Here is a 6,423-nt window from a genome sequence, read left to right on the forward strand (position 1 = left end):
CTCAGTACGTAAGTCCTGAAAACAGTCTCCCATGAGTGTGAATGGGCGCAGGCTCTTTTCACTCCGCAGATCACCCATTCTAAAAGGGCTCAATAGGGCCACCAATGAAACAATTGACTTTTGGATCAGTAGGCTGAGAGCTGCAACTGCCCCATTTCATATTCACATCTCAGATGAGGGGGCCCTTGCTTGGTCACATTTTTTGCACAGTGACCGGTGTTCAACTTAATACACATTGTCCATTGCAGGGTGTCATGGTGTCCTTGGTCCTCAGTGCCCCCAACTATCAAACATTTACCAGCCAGCATCACCCAGCTCAAAGCCACTGCCCTCTGATGCTCAAACAATTAACTAGAGAGGGTGGAAGGAGGGTGGGTGAGAGATGAGGGGTTGGTGTGGTAGGCAGACAGGGGAGAGGCCATTCCTGTTATTGTGGAAGCCTCTGCTGGACTTTGTATCAGGCTCTGTCTTACTGACAAGGATGACACACAAAGTAGATATTCCATCCCCCAGCCCCTTCAAACACGGGGTATGACATGACAACGACAGGATGGAAATCTACCCAGGCTGGCGGTTTACGAATCAGCTCACATGACAACTTCCTGTTTCCTGTCTGACCTCTTAAGATTAGCAGTGCCAAGGTCCCCATCAGGACCCAGAATGCTCCCAGTGACCCTCAGTAGACATGCCAAGTGATCCCAGTTCCCTTTGTGTGTGTTTAGTGAACACTTAAGTGATCAAAAAGAGTGAAGTCACACGCCCTTGCTCTCCTCTTCCATGGTTGACTTTTTTGATGCTCTCTGTCCACTGCCTCCCAGGCTGTCCATCCCCCAATATTGATGTGAGGTGGAACAATGGCAAACTCTGTGTACCATGAAGGACTGTGGGGGCATCACTGCCTGAAAGAAGACATTCGATGGGCCTTTCAGAGCAGTAGGAGGGAATGTTTCTTTGATTGTTAATTTCCTTTCTGGTAATGCCAATTTAATGGAAAATACTACCGGCATCGATTCAAATGGATATGTACTGTACATGTAACAGTATAGCTTCCGTTCTTCTCCTCGCTCGAACCAGGGACCCTCTGCACACATCAACAACAGTCACCCACGAAGCATCGTTACCCATCGCGCCACAAAAGCCCCTCTGCAAGGGGAACAACTACTTCAGGTCTCAGAGCGAGTGACATCAACCGATTGAAATGCTATTTGTGCGCACCACCGCTAACTAGCTAGCCATTTCACATCGGTTACACTCACCCCCCCAAAGTTTAACTTCCGTCCCTCTCCTCGCCCCATCCTGGGCTCGAACCAGAGACCCTCTGCACACATCAACAACTGAAACCCACAAAGGATCGTTACCATCGCGCCACAAAAGCCGCGGCCCTTGCAGAGCAATGGGAACAACTACTTCAAGGCCTCAGAGCGAGTGACGTCACCGATTGAAATGCTATTAGGGCACACCACCGCTAACTAGCTAGCCAATTCACATTGGTTACACTCACCTCCCTTTTGACCTCCTCCTTTTCCGCAGCAACCAGTGATCCGGGTCAACAGCATCAATATAAAAGCTTAACTTCCGTCCCTCTCCTCGCCCCATCCTGGGCTCGAACCATGGACCCTCTGCACACATCAACAACTTACACCCACGAAGCATCATTACCCATCACGCCACAAAAGCCTCTGCAAGGGTAACAACTACTTCAAGGCCTCAGAGCGAGTGACATCACCGATTGAAACGCTATTAGCGCGCACCACCGCTAACTAGCTAGCCATTTCACATCGGTTACGTACAGTACATGTACTGAGTGCTAAAACTGTTTTGAAACTCTAAGCTACAGGTCATCATAGCACATCTAATATGTGGGATATTTGTCGTTATGCAATACAAATATCCCACATCTCGTAAGGTCTAAAAATACCAGGCAGACAGTGTATTATAATGGACTGGGAGGTCTGCAGATTGCAGTGACTATGAACATCAAGTCTTGTTTGCTTGTATCTGTCTTAAAAATATTCAGCAGACATATTTTAGCTGAGTAACTTGAGGAAAGCATTTCAGTCAGACTTCTCTAAATCTGGACTGCTGGGGGATCAAGAGGGGATGTACTTCCCTGACAAACTTGGGATGCAAGTAGTTTTCAACAAAATTAGACACTACTGGTTTGGAGTGGTCTTGACGCCAAACCATTTCAAGTCATCGTAACATTACAATATTATTGTCCAGGCATTACAAACTGTGGGCTTTTACAGGCCAGATCAGCTTATGAACACCTGCAGTGTGAGCCATTAAAGAGATGTTGTTGGCAGCAGACATTTCAAGCTGACTGTGCTCCTGTGATCCTAGGTTCCTAGTGCTCTGGGGTCCGTGTCCAGAGCAATCTGTCAAGTTTAAGGACAACTTGCAGTTTCTCTGGAGCCTGTACAAGGAGACCATTCAGGGCATCTGCGTCACTGTTTGACACTGGTGTTAAGAGTGCTAGGCTTCAGCTCTCCATCAGTTCCAGAGGAGTCATTCTTCTGTAGGGTAAATAAGGTTAATACCATTAGAGGTGGCCAGTTTGCCTGTGGGAAAGCAGCCCATCATATCCCAGCAGGGGTCAGCAATGTCTGCAGGCAGCTCAACTATGAGCCATCATTATTCATATACTGCCAGGAGTCTTAAGGTCTCCCCCAGTTTAAGTAACAAGTACTGTTTTGTTCAGTGTGGTGTCGAATGACCACGAGTCATATATCTTGTATGGAGGGTGTCTTTCCTCAAATCACTATCACCTGTTAAACATGACCAAAGAAAGATCATTATTTAGATTGCTTGGTTGTTTGGAATTTCTGTCACAGTGTTGATACTGTTGACAGTCTGGTCCCTTGTGGCAATGGAGAGCTGGTTGTTTTGAATTTCTGTCACAGTGTTGATACTGTTGACAGTCTGGTCCCTTGTGGCAATGGAGAGCTGGTTGTTTGGAATTTCTGTCACAGTGTTGATACTGTTGACAGTCTGGTCCCTTGTGGCACTGGAGAGCTGGTTGTTTTGGAGGGGCTATTTGTTTAAAGGGACAAAGTCCATTGGTGTGTTTATATTCACACTATTATTTCAAAAACATTTCTACAGTAACCCTAACTACAGAGGGCTTACAGTATTATGTTACAGGACCCAAGTCTGTGTGGTGAATGAGAGAGTATCACAACCAGTTCTACTCTGAAGATCTGAATAAGAAATTATATTAGTCCGTTATATTTGTTATATAGTTACGTACATCTGCCCACACAGGTAAAGCAACATCATTTACAACTCCGTCCCATTTCTCTGTTGCTCTTCCATAGCTGGAATATATGATCATACCCCAATTTAGATATTAGACCAGAAATAGATGTAACAAGTAGGAGCATATAGACAATGTCCACCACCCAGTCATTACCATGGTCTTTCCAGACCTTCAGTGTGCTCTACCCCAGGGTCTGACCTGAACACAGATGCTAGCCTCTCACTGATTCACAGAAAGAAATTTCCCATATTTTGGAACAACATCCTGATGACATTTTTAGATTCCAAGGACAGGTCATTTCCCCTCTTCCTGGTTTCTATTGTTTTCTAGTGATACCATTGGTCCTCGGGGGGAGCAGGTTCCATGGTGTTAAACCAGCTTACAAGTTGTGAAAGAGAAGACCTCCGTTTTAATTTTCAGGCTCTACAGTGGCCCGGTCTACTGTATATTGAGACTTCAGAGGCTGTTCTCAGTACGGCAGAAAGTTTGTAGTTTAATGTTACAACATGCTGGTTGTAATAATATTATATGGTTGTACTGTAGCATGAAGTAGGAGCCAACATCATTCATTTCCCCACCTAGAAATAAATAGCATCAAACTATTTTCTGTTGCAAAGGGAAAAGATTGTGAAAACATACAACACTAGAAGCTATCCAATGATAGTTTTGTCTATTTAAATACATTAATTTTCTCAAAACCTAGAGGTGAACTAATTGAATTTTGGATATGTTCTCTTTTTTTTTTTACCCCAGTGGCATTGGTAGTCTGCATTCTCTTATCTCAACATATTCGTAGTAGCACTTATCAGATCTCATTGAAATGTCAAGCAGATGTCCATAACATATACAGTACATTCAGGAGAGTCTGACTAAACAGGAAATCTGACATAGCGACAGTAAGACTTCTTTACACATCCTTAGGCATGATGTAACATAGCACTCCTATTCATCTGGGGATAGGCTACCTTGTTTATTGAATACTTGACAAAACAACTACTGTAGAATTAAATAATTTAATTGGCTACCAATAAACCCATTTTAAATCTCAAAATAACACCTGAGGTCCTGTCCTCATCATTTTACATCTGGGTGGGGGGAGGTAAGTGGAGGCTTGGGATGTCTAGTTATAACAGACCTTCATAGGTGTCATTCAGTACCTTTTCAAACCATAGGACCCAAGCCCTCAGAATTTAACACACCAGCTATGTGAAATCCAAAGGCGTGAGCAGTGTCCACATGGTGGTTCCTCAACCACTCTTTCCCCCTGCCTTAAGACATTTCTGCTTCTGTTGATTTTACAGAAGAAAAAAAAAATTATGGGGCCTGGATGTTGCCATAGGGGTCCTTGTGAGTCTTATCTGGGAAAGACTGGGTATGGTGTACAGGAATTTGAAGCAAACTGACTCATAGAATATGAATATGGCGGATATAGCTAAACTACTAGTGCACCCTTGTGGTGGTTTGGGTGTCTGCATTAGGATACTTTATTGCATGGAGTATTCACTTCACTCCAAATTTTGAACCATAAACATCTAAAAACATATATAAATATAATAACGTTGACGCTGCCTGAAGAAGATTGTCGTCAAACCGTGTTGCATGCGTCCTGATGTCTTGTAAACTGTAGGCTATATTTAAGCAATAAGGCGGGGTGGTTTGGTATATGGCCAATATACCACAGTTAACATTCCTGGACACAGCCCTTAGCCACGGTATATTGGACATATATCACAAACCCCTGAGGTGCCTGATTGTTATTATAAACTGGTTACCAACGTAAAATACTTATTTTCCACCATAATTTGCAAATAAATTCCTAAAAAATCCTACAATGTGATTTTCTGGATTTTTTTCTTCTCATTTTGTCTGTCATAGTTGAGGTGTACCTATGATGAAATTACAGGCCCCTCTGAGACTATCACAGTGCAGGTGCATTTATACGGAGACTTGATTACACACAGGTGGATTGTATTTATCATCATTAGTCATTTAGGTCAACATTGGATCATTCAGAGATCCTCACTGCACTTCTGGAGAGAGTTTGCTGCACTGAAAGTAAAGGGGCTGAATAATTTTGCACGCCCAATTTTTCAGTTTTTGATTTGTTAAAAAAGTTTGAAATATCCAATAAATTTCATTCCACTTCATGATTGTGTCCCACTTGTTGTTGATTCTTCACAAAAAAATACAGTTTTATATCTTTATGTTTGAAGCCTGAAATGTGGCAAAAGGTCGCAAAGTTCAAGGGGGCCGAATACTTTCGCAAGGCACTGTATATCCTTTTTATGTACATATTCTTATTCATTCCTTTACACTTGTGTGTGTATAAGGTCATTGTTGTGAAATTGTTAGGTTAGATTACTCGTTGGATATTACTGCATTGTCGGAACTAGAAGCACAAGCATTTCGCTACACTCGCATTAACATCTGCTAAGCATGTGTATGTGACAAATAAAATTGTATTTACTGAACCCACGATAGAGCGGGTTCAGTAACCACATTTGCCAAATCTGTATATTGTATCCCTATACAATCAGAGCCCACTGAATAAGGCGGCTGTTCTGATTGTACATTTGCCTAAGAAACAATAAAGGATTATGGTCCGTGAAGACCAGTACAGGCTAGGCACTGGAGCCTACATATTACTCAAACTGTAAGGCTAGCAATAAAGCCAGTGTCTCTTGTTCAATGGCGGAGTACCTTGACTGACATGAGTTGAACTTACAGGAGAAGAAACTGACGGGCCGATCCACTCCCTCTTCATCTTCCTGCAAGAGAACCGCACCCACCCCCACTATACTAGCATCTACCTTCAACTTAAAAGGTTTGTCAATGCTGGGGCGGCAAGCACTGGGGCACTACAAAGTAGCGCTTTGGCAGATTCAAAAGCATAGTTAGAGTCCTGGGACCACTTAAATGTTACTTTAGGACTGAGCAGAGATGAAAGGGGAGCTACTATCGTTGAAAAATTCTTACAGAACGTACGATAGTACTCTACCATCTCCATGAATCTGCGCAACCGGGGGAGAGTCGTGGGAGAAGGAAAAGCAACAATTGCTTCCACTTTGCCAGTTACTGGGCGCACTTGACCTCATCCCACTTGCTTCCCTAAGTTACAGTAGCCTTCGCAAACTCACACTTGGCAATATTGAGGGTTAAAGAAG

Source organism: Oncorhynchus mykiss, chromosome 23, assembly GCF_013265735.2.
Source record: "Oncorhynchus mykiss isolate Arlee chromosome 23, USDA_OmykA_1.1, whole genome shotgun sequence".
Lineage (NCBI taxonomy): Eukaryota > Metazoa > Chordata > Actinopteri > Salmoniformes > Salmonidae > Oncorhynchus > Oncorhynchus mykiss.